General features: G+C 42.8%; 1 non-coding gene across 1 annotated transcript; it reads right to left on the reverse strand.

Annotated features, from left to right (window-relative positions):
* Nucleotides 1-964: 964 nt before the first annotated feature.
* On the reverse strand, nucleotides 965-1071 carry LOC120268405. The gene has a single exon (XR_005538939.1). It is a non-coding gene; the product is annotated as a small nucleolar RNA R71 (small nucleolar RNA).
* Between the last annotated feature and the right edge of the window lie 15926 nt (nucleotides 1072-16997).

Here is a 16997-nt window from a genome sequence, read left to right on the forward strand (position 1 = left end):
GTCTATGCATAGGAGTAGGATTTATCATTTTCAGTCCCTAAAGCTCATTGCAATTCCATACGAGTGCGAGGTGTTGAGATTATTAGATTTCTCCTCCGGGACATGTATTGAGTTAGGCATGGTTGCCCTTAGATTTGGGACTATGCAATTAAGGATTTCCGCGACTCACTATTGCATTAATTAGGAAGCATAATAGAGGGTTCTTGCACTTGAAATGATTATCCTTGCCAGAACAATACCCGGTTACCCCGTCTTTATTGATTGCCTTACCTTCTCCTTTACTTGTGCTCTCTTTCTTGTTGTTTTTACTCTTGAGAATTGAATCTTGTCACACATATCACTACTCATCTTCCACATTAGTTAAGAAACAATTTAAGTGTCTTTATTCCCTACTCTCTATGGAAACGATACCCACTAATTTGGGATTATTACTTTGATACTGGTACACTTGCGGTGTACATGCATACTGATTGAAGGAGATCCCGAGCTTCAACGTACACTCAGAAGAAAAGGGAAAGAACCTGTGCAAGAATAGTCCAATCTAGCTGATTTGGAAGTAGAAGAATCTGAAAACATGGTAGAAACAAATGAGTAGCAGTGGACATTATCTGATTATGCCAGACCTTCAGTATTGGGGACACAATCGAGCATTGTGCGTCCCCCGATTATAGCTCAGAACTAAGAGCTGAAGTTGGCATTCATCCATATGTTGCAGCAATCCGCGCAGTTCAATGGTTTGGCCAATGAGAATCCAAATAGTCGTATAGAGAACTTTCTCGAGGTGTGTGATATACTGAAGATAAATGGGGTAATGGATGATGCCATCAAGTTGAGGGACTTCCCATTTTCCTTGAAAGGGAGAGCGAAGCATTGGCTACACTTATTACCTAGAGCATCAATTACCACATGGGAGGAGATGGTAGAAGCTTTTCTTGCCAGTTATTTCCCTCCAGGAAAATCTATAAAGCTTAGGAATGAGATATCATCCTTTGTACAATTGGAATTGGAGTCTCTATTTGAGACATGGGAAAGGTTCAAGGAGCTCCTAAGAAAATGCCCGCAACACGGATTCCCGGAGTGGATGATTGTTCAGACCTTTTTCAATGGTCTGAATCCGAGTACAAGGCAACTCTTGGATGCAGCAGTAGGAGGTACCTCAGGTAGCAATACCACCCGTGAGGCCCGTCAATTAATTGAATAAATGGGGTTAAATAGCTACCAATCGAATGCCAAGAAGAAGAAAAAGGTAGCCGGTCTCCATGAGATAGATGCAGTGACTTCGTTGGTGGCTCAAGTGGAAACTGTGAGTAAGAAGTTAGATCTTCTAACTTGGAACAGAGCAGCGGACATGATTACTTGCACTGGGTATGGTGGAGGACATGCTCTCTCTGATTGACCGATATCTATTGGTGATGCATCTTCGGTTGAGAACGTCGATTTTGTAGGTAATAGCATGAGGACTTACAAGTTCCCTTGGGTATATCCAGCAAGTGCATGGGTTTGTCGAAGTAATAATCCCGGGTGAGCGGTTATTGAATCCATAGGGAGTAGGGAATAAAAATACTTAATTCGATTCTTAGCTATGTAAAAGATCAATGATAATGAGTGTGACAATGATTCAATTCTCAACAATAAAAGCAACAAGAAAGGGAACAAAAGTAAAGAAAGGGGGTAAGGCAATCGATAAAGATGGGGTACCCAGATAATGCTCCGATTAGGATAATTGTTTCAAGTGCAAGAACCCTCTATTATGTTTAATAATCAATGCAATGGTGAGTCATTGAAATCCTAAATTACATAGTCCCAAATCTATGGTCAACTATGCCTAACTCTATACATGTCCCGGAGGAGAAATCGAACAATCTCAACACCTCGCACTCGCATAGGGTTTCAATGAGCTCTAGGGATTCCAAGTGATAAATCTCTTCCTTATTATAGACCTAACCCTTTGGTCCACGTGGAAGGTCCCTAACCATAATTGAGCGCTAGATACTAAGATCACCTCAATGCTTCACTCCGTTGCACGCGCAACTTAGCCCCAGCGGAAGTTCATGCCTTAGACCATTCACTCTATTATGACCGCAAAGAACTCGAGGAACGGAGGTAGAATCTATCACGCCGGAAGGGAAAGTGGACGCTCCTGTACCTCTCCACTCACCCTCTCAACCCTCTCCAACCTAGCTTTGTGTAACGCTCATGGTGTGTCACTCACTCACAAGGTTACCAACAAGAACTCTCAACCCTAGTGTCACTTAAGGGAAATGTTCATACAATCAAGCATTCAAGGTTGGAACTCACAATAACATCAATTTATTGAAAGCATAATAAAGCGGTTCAAATGAAACAAATACATCCTAGGGTTCACAATACCCGAGTACCCACTAGGGGTTTAGCTCTCCATGGAGTTAAATACAATCAAAGAAATATAATGTAAAAGCAATGAATCCATAAAGAAACCCACTCAATAGTCATGTCGATGGTCTTGTGGAAAGTCCTTGACTCGTCGTCAAAGGATTCCCTCGTCCGGTATAGGATACGCCTCAACGAAAGCTCCCCTACCAACCTTCTTCCTAAGGAATGAAGATGTTAGAGCCGTAGAACCTCTCCAAAACCTTGGCCAATACCCCTCAAAACCCTAGCCGAAGCCCTCTCTCAAGTTGAGGAAAAGATGGAGAAAAGAATACAAAAATTGGGGCTGATTCGGCTTTAAATAGGGCTAGAATCGGGCGACTACACGGGCCTGTGGATTTTTCACACGCCCATGTGGAATTTCCACACGGGCGTGGGTAATTTCCACACGCCCGTGTGGATTCTCTGAACTCCAGTTTTCTTGGCCAGCTGTGGACAGTGTTGATACAGTACTCACTGGCGTGTTGCTACATTGCTCTGCTACAGTATCCAGCCTGAATAGCTTCCCGAATCCATACTTTCACTGGAGTAACGGAACCAGGCACACGTTCACATCGTGGATCCCTTGCTTCTTCAATGATAGGCAAGTTGGTGGAGCTCTTGTTCTATGTGCATAAGTCAAAATGCTCGAGTGTGACTGTCTTTTTGCCCCTACAAATGGATTTGCCAAACTCGAATATGAGGAAGTTGGCACACACTCTAGCATCACACATCGACCTATGTCTTCGCGTTTGAACCTTAGGAAGATTTCCTCCAAAAACGGTGCATTGTAATCCACATTGGCTTATTTCCTTATACTTGGCCTTACAACCCTACCTGCACGAAAGTAACATAAAAACACACATATTAGTGTAAAAACATGAGAAAAGTAATGCTCAACATAAGGAATGAACGCTTCGCATTCTTATCACACAAACACTTATCAAACTCCCCCACACTTAAGCTTTTGCTTGTCCTCAAGCAAAGATTAAAACGTTATGTGCATCAATGAAGAAAATATTGAAAGTGCTTGGCCTTAGGTTCACCAAAATATACAAAGAGAGCATTCTACAAGTGAGGGAGATTCCAATTTTAAAATACGAAAAAATCAATGCTCTAGCTAAAAACTTGAATCAAAAAGGAAAACAAAACCCGAAGTCGTGTATGTGTGTGAAATCACTCGAGTCAACCCAAATTATACTCATCAAAGTTCTAAGTACAAGGGACTTATTTATCTACAGGCGTGAGAACAATTTCAAAGATGGTAGTAGCTGCTTTAAATAGGGCTGGAATAGAGCGACTACAAGGGCGTGGATGCTTCACGCGCCCGTGCGAAATTTTCACACGGGTGTGGGTAATTTCCACATACCCGTGTGGATTCTCTGAAAATGTCATTTTCGGCCGGCTGTGAATAGTAATTGCTACAATGTTTTCTATAGTGATTTTGCCGTGGATCGCTTTGCTTCTTCAATGACGAATAAGTTGATGGAGATCTTCTTCTATGTGCATAATTCGGAATGCTTGAGTGTGACTGCCCTTGTGGCCCTCCAAATGGTAGTGCAAACTCAAATACGGGGAGGTTGGCACACACTCTAGCATCTCGCACCCGACTTATACCTTCACGTTTGAACCTTAGCAAGATTTCTTCCAAAATTGGTGCATTGTGATCCACATTGGCTTCTTTCCTTCATAATTGGTTTCACAACCTGATAAGGGCTTGTGCGATATGAATGCGAAGCATTATTTCCTTATGTTGAGCATTACTTTTCTCAGGTTTTTACACTAATATGTGTGTTTTTATGTTATTTCTATCCAGGTAGGGTTGTGAGGCCGAGTATGAAGAAAATTGGCCAATGTGGATCATAATGCCCGTATGGCAACACTCGAAGAAAATCGGCTGTAGCAAGTACTGTAGCAGTATTGTTCACAGCTGACCGAGAAAACAGAGAAACAGAGAATCCACACGGGCGTGTGGAAATTATCCACGCCCGTGTGGAAATTCCGCACGGGCGCATGTAGCGTCCACGCCCTTGGAGTTGCCCGATTCCAGCCCTATTTAAAGCCGATTCAGCACCGATTTTGGTATTCTTTTCTCCATCTTTTACCCAACTTGAGAGAGGGCTTCAGCTAGGTTTTTGATGGGTATTGACGAAGGTTTTGGAGAGGTTCTACGGCTCCGACATCGTTATTCCTGACGAAGAAAGTTGGTAGGGTAGCTTCCATCGAGGCGTATCCTATACCGGACGAGGGAATCCTTGGACGACGAGTAGAGGACTTTCCACAAGACCATCGACACGATAATCGAGGGGGTTTCTTTATGGATTCATTGCTTTTACATTCTATTTCTTTGATTGTACTTAGCTCCATGGAGAGCTAAACCCCTAGTGGGTACTTGGGTGATTGTGAACCCCATGATGTATTCGTTTCTTTGAACTTCTTTATTATGCTTTCAATAAATTGATGTTTATTGTGAGTTCCAACCTTGAATGCTTGATTGTATGAACATTTCCCCTAGAGTGACACTAGGGTTGAGAGTTCTTGTTGGTAACCTTGTGAGTGAGTGGCACACCACGAGCGTTAGACAAAGCGAGGTTGGAGATGGTTGAGAGGGTGAGTTAAGAGGTACAGGAGCGTCCCCTTTCCCCTCCGACGTGATAGATTCTACCTCCGTTCCTCGGGTTCTTTACGGCCATAATAGAGTGAATGGTCTAAGGGATGAACCTCCGCTGGGGCCTAGTTGCTCGTGCAATGGAGTGAAGCGTTGAAGGGATCTTAGTATCTAGGGCTTAATTGTGGCTAGGGACTTTCCGCCTGGACCAAAGGGTTAGGTCTATAATTAGGAAGCGATTTATCACTTGGAATCCCTAGAGCATATTGCAACTTTATTCGAGTGCGAGGTTGAGAGGTTATTTAATCTCTCCACCGGGACATGAATAGAGTTAGGCATAGTTGACCTTAGATTTTGGACTATGTATGTAAGGTTTTCAACGACTCACCATTGCATTGATTAGGAAGCATAATAGAGAGATCTTGACTTGAAGCGAGTGTCCTAGGTGAAGCATCATCCGAGTACCCCATCTTTATCGATTGCTCCTTACTTTTGCTCTCTTACTTGTTGCTTTTAATTGTTGGGAATTGAATCATTATCACACTTATCATTGTCGATAATCCACATAGCTAAGAATCGAATTAAGTGTCTTTACTCCCTACTCCCTGTGGATTCGACCCCGCTCACCCGGGATTATTACTTCGACAAACCCGTGCACTTGCGGGATATACGCAAGGGGATCTTGTCACAACCCTACCTGCATAAAAGTAACATAAAAACACACATATTTATGTAAAAACCCAAGAAAAGTAATGCTCAACATAAGGAAAGAATGCTTCGCATTCATATCACACAAGCACTTATCAGCAGGCTCTGAATGTGTACATATATTTAGTAAATTTCTGTAGAGCCTGCAGAGTTTTCTATGTCATCAAGAGGAAACGCACGAGCGTGTGGAATTTCTACACGCCATGGAATTGTATTGAGAGCTCATCTAGAGAAGGCACATGGGCATGTACTTGCCCCTGTCAGTGACCTTGAGATTTTTGCATGCCCGTGTGTAACTCCGCATGGGCGTGTGTTTTCCAGCAGAGACTTGGCAAATTATCCCGAGTGCACACGGGGGCGTGGACTCACCACTGTGAGCGACCCTGTGAAAAACACACTGGCGTGGAAATTTTTAGCACGCCCGTGTGTATCTCTGTAGACAAGCTTTCTCTATTCCGAGAAGACACAGGAGCGTGCGGCTGCCCGTGTGAATCTCTGTAGACAAAGAAGGTAAAGACGCCTCAAGTGTCGGTGTCAATAGCTAGTACATCTGTTTCCGTTGCTGGTGAAGATGACGCTGGTGCTGCAAAATAAATTAAGATTGGCAAAGAAAAGAGAAAGAGAAGCTTACCGACAAAATGAGAATGAAAGACTAGAAAACGGCCGGAAAACTCAATTAACAACCCTCTAAAATGATGGTGAGAGGTCAGGAGAGAGCAAGGATGTGTTCTCAAAACGTATGAGGGTTAAAATATGAAGAAACCCGAAAAGATTCTAAAGAAAACCTGTAATTCTAGCATATCTGTAAATCCACACGGGCGTGCGGAAATTACCCATGCCCGTGTGCCCGACCCACAGGGGCAAACGCACGCCCCTGTGGACTCTCCATGCAACCGAGAAAATTCTCTAAGACCCACACCCCTGTGAAAATTCCACACGGGCGCGGACATTCACAGGCCCAACTCACAGGGGCAAACGCACGCCCCTGTGTCTTCTCGAGATGGAGAGATCCTCTACAGAGATTCGCACCGGCGTGCGAAAATTACCCACACCCGTGTGTAGTTCACAAGGTCGCCAACAAGGGTGAGTCCAAGCCCCTGTGTGCTCTCGGGATAAACCGCCCAACTATGCAGGAATTCACACGCCCTTGAAGAAATTACCCACGGGCGTGTGACAGTCACATGGTCATTCATAGGGGCAGCCGCACGCCCCTGTTCCTTCTCTGGATGAGCTCGCAGTGCAAATCCACGGTGGTGTGGAAATGCCACACGCCTGTGTGTTTTCTCTGGATGCCTTAAAAAATTCTGCAGGCTCTGCTAAAAATTTTTTTAACATGTTTACACACTCAGAGCCTGCCCTAATATGTAAGTTTTACCAGTGAAAAACATGTGAAATAGCTCAAACGATTAAAACTTCACCAAAACACATGAAAGCACAAGATAACACCAATGGTCCACAAGAAAAGCATAGCAATGGCCTATAAGAATCAAAACACCAACACTCAAGCTCTTATTCATGCAAACACTAAACTAAAAACTAGGAAAATAGTAATTGCTTGGGTTGCCTCCCAAGAAGCACTTGTTTTACGTCACTAAGCTTGACGTACCTCTTCTTTACCTTATGGGGGCTTGAAAAGAGTGTGTTCCTCCCGACTAGATATTGCATAGCTATTTCCTTTAAACCGAAAATCTAATTGCCGGGGTGGAATATTTGTTGGAGTGTCCAACCATCTTAACTTTGGCCTCCAAGGAAACAATTTGGGTTGGGAATTGTCCAAGCTTAGCATAGGTGGGTCATTGGATGGTTTCAATCTCCTACCCACATCTTCTCCCAACCCCAAAATCTCTTTCTTGCAATTTACGAATTGATCAATCCCAAAGAGTGGTGCTTGTTCCATTACCTTAGGATTTACTTCTTCTTGTGTATTTTCAGCATGAAAGGAATATGACACTAGCAAATCCCCTTGAAAATTTTCTCGCTCACAAGCACAATCTTCATTCACACTGTCCAAAATCTTAAAATGGTATTCAGCTTCTCCCTTTTCATTTTCTACACCAATGTACTCAATTTGCCCAACTTCTTCATTGTCGTTCACTACCACATCATCTCGACAAGGAACTTGAATTGCTTGCTCAAATGCTTGTTGTTCCTTGGAGAGTGTGTCAAGTATCCCTCCTAATTGATTCTCAAGGTTTTTATAGGAGGCTTAATGACATCTTCGTGTGGTCTCCATATTTTGTACACAGACATCAGATGCTTCAATAAAGTTAGCTAATACTCTTTGTAACTGAAGTGCATCCTCGCCGAGTATCTCACCCCTTTGACATTCCTCTTGAGGTGTCTCCCAATGTTGTTCACCATTATTCCATAATAAGTTTGGGTAGCCCACTTCAATTAGATGATAAGCGTTGTAACATGGAATGTTTTGTTATCGTGAAGTAACAATTCTATCAACCTTTTTACTGAGAGCTTCCACCTGCAAATATAGAGCAACAACTGGGTCAATCATCATTTAAAGTCCTTGCAAGAAAAAGTAAGACATGAAAAAAGAAAACAAATGAGAATGATGGAAGAATAAGAAAGTGTGAAATAATTTTTTTTTTTTTAGAACAAATCAAAACGGTGATAGAGAAGAGATGTCAAATAGAATGAAGGGTAAATAGCTAAGAAAACAAAGTGCAAAGTATCTCTAAACGCCTATTCCCCGGCAACAGCGCCAAAAACTTGACAATGTCCCCTTGCTTATATCCCGCAAGTGCACGGGTTTGTCAAACTAATAATCCCGCATGAGCGGGGTCGAATCCACAGGGAGTAGGGAGTAAAGACACTTAATTCGATTCTTAGCTATGTGGAGTATCAATAATGATAAGTGTGGAATTGATTCAATTCTCAGAAATTAAAAGCAACAAGTAAGAGAGTAAAAGTAAGGAGGAGGCAAGGCAATCGATAAAGATGGGGTACTCGGATGATGCTTCACCTAGGATAATCGCTTCAAGTGCAAGAACTCTCTATTATGCTTCCTAATAAATTCAATGGTGAGTCGTGGAAATCATTACATACATAGTCCTAAATCTATGGTCAACTATGCCTAACTCTATACATGTCCCGGAGGAGAAATCGAACAATCTCAACACCTCGCACTAGCATAGAGTTGCAATGAGCTCTAGGGATTCCAAGTGATAAATCTCTTCCTAGATTTAGACCTAACCCTTTGGTCCAGGCGGAAGGTCCCTAGCCACAATTAAGCCCTAGATACTAAGATCACCTCAACGCTTCACTCCATTGCACGCGCAACTAGGCCCCAGCGGAGGTTCATCCCTTAGACCATTCACTCTATTATGGCCGTAAAGAACTCGAGGAACGGAGGTAGAATCTATCACGTCGGAGGGGAAAGGGGACGCTCCTGTACCTCTTGACTCACCCTCTCAACCATCTCCAACCTCGCTTTGTCTAACGCTCGTGGTGTGCCACTCACTCACAAGGTTACCAACAAGAACTCTCAACCCTAGTGTCACTCTAGGGGAAATGTTCATACAATCAAGCATTCAAGGTTGGAACTCACAATAAACATCAATTTATTGAAAGCATAATAAAGAAGTTCAAAGAAACGAATACATCATGGGGTTCACAATCACCCAAGTACCCACTAGGGGTTTAGCTCTCCATGGAGCTAAGTACAATCAAAGAAATATAATGTAAAAGCAATGAATCCATAAAGAAACCCCCTCGATTATCGTGTCGATGGTCTTGTGGAAAGTCCTCTACTCGTCGTCCAAGGATTCCTTCGTCCGGTATAGGATATGCCTTGATCGAAGCTCCCCTACCAACCTTCTTCCTAATGGAATCACGATGTCGGAGCTGTAGAACCTCTCCAAAACCTTGGGCAATACCCCTCCAAACCCGAGAAGAAGATCTCTCGCAAGTTGCGGAAAAGATGGAGAAAAAAATGCCAAAATTAGGGCTGAATCGGCTTTAAATAGGGCTGGAATCGGGCGACTCCAGGGGCGTGTACGGTACATGCGCCCGTGCGGAATTTCCGCACGGACATGGGTAATTTTCACACGCCCATGTGGATTCTCTGAAACTGTCATTTTAGTAACCTGCTACAGTACTATCCCAAAAATGCTCTCGAATCCACTTTTCATCGAGGTAACATAAATGGGCACACGTTTATGCCGTGGATCGCTTTGTTTCTTCAATGACGGATAAGTTGATGGAGATCTTGTTCTATGTGCATAAGTCGGAATGCTTGAGTGTGACTGCCCTTGTGCCCCTCCAAATGGTTATGCAAACTCAAATACGGGGAGGTTGGCACACACTCTAGCATCTCGCACCTGACTTATATCTTCGCGTTTGAACCTTAGCAAGATTTCCTACAAAATCGGTGCATTGTGATCCACATTGGCTTCTTTCCTTCATAATTGGTTTCACAACCTACCTGCATAAAATTAACATAAAAACACACATATTAATGTAAACCCGAGAAAAGTAATGCTCAACATAAGGAAAGAATGCTTCACATTCATATCACACAAGCACTTATCACGGAGCATCCCTGACACATCCGTATATGCGTGTAAACCGCAAATACACGGGTATCGAAGTAATAATCCCAGATGAGTGGGTATCGTATCCATAGAGAGTAGGGAATAAAGATACTTGAGTTGTTTCTTAACTAATGTGGAAGATGAATAGTGATAAGTGTGGCAAAATATGAAATAACGAAAATAAAAACAACAAGATAGAATGCATAAATAAAGGAGAAGGTAAGGCAATCGATAAAGATGGGGTACCAGGATATTGATTTGCCTAGGACAATAGTTTTAAGTACAAGAACCCTCTATTATACTTCCTAATTGATGCAACAATGAGTCATGGAAATCCTTAATTACATGATCCCAAATCTAAGGTCAACCATGCCTAACTCTATACATATCCCGTAGAAAAGATTGAATAACCTCTCAACCTCGCACTCGCATATAATTGCAATGAGCTCTAGGGATTCCAAGTGATAAACCCTATTCCTATGTATAGACCTAACCCTTTGGCCTAGGTGAAAGATCCCTAGCCACAATTAAGCCCAAGATGCTAAAATCACTTCAACACTTCATTCCGTTATACTCGTAACTAAGCCTCAACGGAAGAACATTCCTTAGGGCATTCACTCTACCATGGCCACAAAGAACTCTTGGAACGTGGAGGAAGGATAGATCACACCAGAGGAGAAAAGGGACGCTCCGCTACCTCTTGACTCACCCTCTCAATCCTCTCCAATCTAGCTTTATCTAACTCTCATCATGTGTCACTTACTCACAAGAGTTGCCAAGTAGAACTCTCAAACCTAGTGTCACTCTAGGGGAGCATTCATACAATCAAGTCTCCAAGATTGGAACTCATAATAAACATCAATTAATTGAAAGCATAATAAAGAAGTTCAATGAAATGAATACATCCTAGTGTTCACAAATACCCAAGTACCTAATAGGGGTTTAGATCTCCATGGAGCTAGATACAATCAATGAAATTGAATGTAAAAACAAAGCATCCATAGAAAACCCCTCGTTAGTCGTGGCGATGGTCTTGTGGAGAGTCCTCTACTCATCGCAAGGGTCCCTTTGTCCGACCTAGGATACACCTCGCCGGATCGGTGCCGATGAAAGCTCTCCCACTAACCTTCTTCCAAATGGCGTGCGATGTTGAAGCCGTAGAACCTCTCTAAAGCCATAGCCAATAACTCTCAAAACCCTAGCCGTCGTCCTCTCTCAAGTTGGGGAAAAGATGGAGAAAAGAATGCTAAAATCGGGGCTGAAATCAGCTTCTAAAGGGCTGGAATCAGGACTTCACACGACCGTGTGGGCACCCATGTGGATTTTTCACAAGGGCGTGTGGAATTTCCACACGCCGGTGTGGATTCTCTGTTTTCCTATTTTCTCGGGCGGCTGTGAAAAGTGCTGGTACAGTATTCTTGGTACGGATTTTTCGTACAGTACCCTACTACAGTACCAGCCCAAAATACTCCCGAATACATGCTTTCATCGAGGTAATGCAAAGAGCCACATGTTTACGTCGTGGATCGCTTTGCTTCTTCAATAACGGACATGCTGGTGGAGATCTTGTTCTATATGCACAAGTTGGAATGCTTGAATGTGACTGCCCTTGTGCCCCTCCAAATTGTTATACTAGCTTGAATATGAGGAGGTTGGCACATATTCTCGCATCTCAAACCTGACCTAAGTCTTCGTGTTTGAACCTTAGCAAGATTTCCTCCATATTCGTGCATTACGACCCACATTGGCTTCTTTCTCTCATAATCGGTCTCACAACACTACCTGCATGAAAGTAACATAAATACACACATATTAGAGTTAACACCCGAGAAAAGTAATGCTCAACACAAGGAAAGAACACTTCATATTCTTATCGCACAAGCACTTATCAAACTCCCCCACACTTAAGCTTTTGCTTATCCTCAAGCAAAAATTAAAACATTAAATGCATAGATGAAGGAGACATTGGAAGTGCTTGGCCATAGTTTCACCAAAGCATACAAAGAGTGCATTCTACAAGTGCTGGAAATTTCTACACTAAATACGAAAAATAAATACTCTAGCTAAAAATTTGAATCAAAAAGGACGACAAACAAGAAATCGTGTAAGTGTGCGAACTCACTCATGTCAACCCAAAGTATACTCCTCTAAGTTCTACATACAAGGGACTTATTTATCTACAAAAGGTGACAAAAATTCAAAAAGGCTAGTAGCTTCACACATCCTCTAAGGTAGCCCTTTCCAAAGCGGCCGCTAAGGAGGCTTTCACACTTTCGGGGTGGTAGCTCTTTCTACTGAGGTGGTAGCTTCCACAGATCCCATGATATAGCTCTTTCTCTCATTAGGGCATAACTAGTATCTGACTTATGAGAGTAGCTTCATACATCATAGGTGGTAGCTCTTTCCACCCAACAAGCACAACTAAACAACAAAACTATTTTGTTCTTTCTTTTCATTTTTCCATTTTTTTTTAGAATTAACACAAGAAACAACTATAACTAGTTCCTTATACATCAAACATGAGTTTCCAAAAGAGTTCAAAGAGTGAGTAGTGCAACAAGTGTCGATCGAGCAAAAATTCCTAGAAATTCAATCAAAAACTAGAGCATGAAAACATTCAATGTTAAAAATTCTCCTAAACTCAAGAATATAATCAATGCAACTAAGGTGAACCACCATTGGCTATGTGAGCATGTATATCAATCAAAACTAGTATAAAAGAGATGCGTGCACTATGAAACTCCCCGCCCCCAACACTTAAGTTGTACAATGTCCCCAATGTACACATGCAAGATCATTAATAATGTAATTCAATTAAATTCAGATGTGGGAGAAACAATCAAAACAATACTCCCCTGACTCCTAGTGTTGCATTTGATGGAGCTAATTCCTTGGGATTGTTGTTCCAATGGGTTGTGAATCTCACACGGCCAAGTGCCGAAACATCTTGGTTGTGCCTATGAAAAAGTCTCAATTCCCATGATGACAAGACCATCTACACACATACACGAGGGGGTTCAATGAAGCTCAATAAAAACAAACATAACTCGAGTATATAAAAGATAAGACAATGAATACAACTCGAGATACAAAATGAAAATAAAATTAGAAGGAAAGTTCTTTCTAAGTATAAAAGTCCAAAATAAAATATGGAAGTAAAAAATGAGGAAAAATAAAATCAAGTGTCGATGCCTCGCTCTGGATCCTCTACTGCTGCCGGTGGTAGATCAAAGGGTCTTGGTGGAGGTGGTGAAAGAGATGCTGGAGGGGATGGGGGTCTGCTTCTCAATAGCTGTCGTAAGAAGTCGAAATGGGTCATCATATCAACATACTGTGCTAACTGTATTGATCGCATCTCAATGATCTCAGACCGTAATACACTCACACTACTCTCGAGCCTCTCTATACGATCATAGGCTCCTGAAAGGGTACCTGAGCACCCTGAGGTCTCGGTCGTCGTTGGTGCGGAACCCTCCGCGGCATCCCTGCCACCCTCGACACTCTCAGTGGCAGAAGTGGCGAAAATGTAAGCTCCAGGCCCATATATCTGCACCACTCCATCATCCTAAGAGTATCGAGTCCAAGAGGAGAGGGAATAACTGTCTGATCGGTCTCTCGAAGAGCATCACCGAGAACCATCCCCAGAATAAGTCTAGTAAAGTAGGAACCAACAAATAATACTTATACTCTCCCGTTCTGGCCCTGGTATCGCATGTAATCTGCCACAACGTGCCCAAGATGAATAGGCACGGACCTAGCAATGGAATACAGATAAAGTAAACTCTGTCGGCTCAGAGTACTAGTGTTATCACCACGGTCATCCACAGATCTACTAATGATAGAGAATAAATATCTGTAGCTCAGCCGAGATAGACATGTGGCCTTGGATACTCTCGATTCATGCTACCCCAGTCCGCATAAGACCTGGTAAGCCTTCTGTGGGCTCAAGGTGCCAAGGTAATCTGTTGGCAAGAGACTATACTCTTCGGTTTCTGTGTATGTATCGTCGTACAAGCCCATATGATTAGAAAATTCCGTGACACTCATGACAAATTGACGTCCAAACGCTCAAAACTGTATGCCATCAGTGATGTCAAAACTCCCATACTGATCCGCAAACTCAAAAGATGCCAGCACCTCTAGTGTCAGTGGCCAGAAAACTGGCTCCCGTATAGATAATAATCTTCTCCAACTTCGTACGGCCGTCAGCGTGTCAAGTTCCATGACTAACTAGTCACCCCCCTGGACCCAGACAGCATGCTAAAGTCCATGAACCGGAATAAGCCAAACCTAAGTCCCGATAACCGTTCATAATGCGCCCGATGATCGGGATTCGAGAACTCAATGTGTGCCAACTCAGGTGAAGGTTCTCTAGGGCGCTTCCCTTCTTGCCTCCTCAAGTGCGATGCCATTCCTGCAAAAAATGATGAAGAAATGATCAAATAAACTCAGAAACAACATACTGTAGAATTCCACAAGGGCCTATGGAAATTACCCACGCCCGTGTGGATCTGCGGGGTGTGAAAACCACACGGTTGTGCACCAATTTGCCAAAAATTCAATTTAAAAATGCCACTAAGGGCTTCCTAAACATGCATAAGACATTATATCATGAAAATTGGCACAACTCAAGATCCTCAATCGAATAAAAAAATAAGATTTCTGAAGAAAAGAGGATAAGAAGGGTTACCGATGAAATAGATGATAGTACTTTAAAAACTGGCACGAAATGTGAAGAAAAATCCTCTAAAACAACGGTGAAGGGCTGGGAAGTTGATCAGGAGTGGTTTTCGGGTGATTGGAGATGAAAAAGAAGAGAATCCACAAAGAGTTTTAATGAAAAACTCACATCTCTTGGAATTCTGCGCATCCACATGGGCGTGCGGAAATTAATCACACCCGTGTGCCCGACCCATAGCAGCACGCCCCTGTGGCTGCTCTGGACATCCAAGAAAAATTTCTAAGTGTGCGGGATAAATTAATCACACCCGTGCGCATTCACAAGCCCAACTCACAGGGGGAAGCGCATGCCCCTGTGACTTATCGGGATAAAGAGAGCTCCTTGGCAAAGATTCGCACGGGCGTGCGGAAATTACCCATGCCCGTGCGATTTTTACAAGGTCACCCATAGGGGCGACTCCACGCCCCTGTGTGCTTTTGGGAAAATCTGCCAATCTCTGCAGGAATTCAAATGCCTGTGTGGAAATTACTGACGGGCGTGCGAGGATTGCATGGTCGTTCATAGGGGCAAGTCCACACCCCTGTGCCTTCTCTGGATGAGCTTGCAATACAAAACCACGGGCGTGTGTTAATTCCGCACGCCCGTGTGTCTTCTCTAGATGCCTAAGAAAATTTTGCAGGCTCTGCAGAAAATTTCTAAACATGTTTACACACTCAGAGCCTGCCGCAATATGCAATTTATACCAGTGAAAAACATGAGAAATAGCTCAAACGACCAAACTTCACCAAATTCACATGAAAACACACGACGAACTTGAGAACCCACGATAAAATCAGAGTAGAAATATAAAACATCAAGACACCAACAATCAACAATTTATTCAAGCAACACTAAACTACCAAATTAAGAAAACAGTAAACAGTTGTGTTGCCTCCCAAGAAGCGCTTGTTTAACGTCACTTAGCTTTTTGTACCTTGTCTTACCTCACGAGGGCTCATAGATGAAAGTTATCCTCTTACCCATGGCTTGGAAACATGATGAGCAAAATCTCTTGAGGGTAGAGGGTGAATTGTCGGGCTTGGGACTGCCTAGCAATTATTTACCTAGTTTGTTTGGCTCACGCACGTTTCCAGTGGTGTCTCCTAGCCTTCTTCAATTTTTGGAGCATCTTCTTCAAGATCCCCGGGATAGATGGTGCTTCTTCCATCGAACCAAGCATCATTACTTCTTCATTGTCTTCCTCTTGGTCGAACAAGCCTTCGTATAGATCCGGATAGAACATTTCCTACATGTATTCATCAACAATCTCATCAGTAGCATCTAGAAAATACAAAGTATCATCGAAATCAAGAGAATGCCGCATGGCTTCAGCAATGTATTATGTGAGCTTGTCATCTCCAACTCTCAAAGTTAGCTAGCCTCCGTACATGTCAATCAATGCCTTGGATGTCCACAAAAATGGCCTCCCAAGTATCAAGGATACATCTGCATCCTCATCGACGTCTAGCACTATGAAGTCTACAGAAAATATATTCTTGTCTACCTTGACAAGGACATTTTCGATGATACCCCTCGGATGTCTCACCATTTGATCTGCCAATTACAAAGTCATCCGAGCAGGCCCAGGCTCGCCCAAGCCTAGCTTTTGAAAGAAGGTGTATGGCATGACGTTGATACTGGCCCCTGAGTCCGCCAATGCCATTTCTTCACCTAGATTACCAATATTACATGGAATGATGAAGCTTCCAGGGCCTTTCTTCTTATTTGGCATGTTCTTTTGCAAAACCGCCAAGTAATATGCATCTAAAATACCTGAAGCACTCTCCTCTAACTTCCTTTTGTTGGTCAACAAGTCTTTCAAGAATTTTGCATACTTATGAATTTGAGCCAATGCCTCAACAAAAGGAATATTAATATAGAGTTGTTTGAACAAACTCAGGAACTTCTTATACTGTTCATCCCCTTGGTCATTCTTCAATCTAAAGGGATAAGGGATTATTGGCTTCAAAGGTGGGCGTGCCACCTCCTTCTCTTTGCTTGCTCACTTCTCAACCTCTGTAATCTC

The sequence above is a fragment of the Dioscorea cayenensis genome, chromosome 1, assembly GCF_009730915.1.
Source record: "Dioscorea cayenensis subsp. rotundata cultivar TDr96_F1 chromosome 1, TDr96_F1_v2_PseudoChromosome.rev07_lg8_w22 25.fasta, whole genome shotgun sequence".
Classification (NCBI taxonomy): Eukaryota; Viridiplantae; Streptophyta; class Magnoliopsida; order Dioscoreales; family Dioscoreaceae; genus Dioscorea; species Dioscorea cayenensis.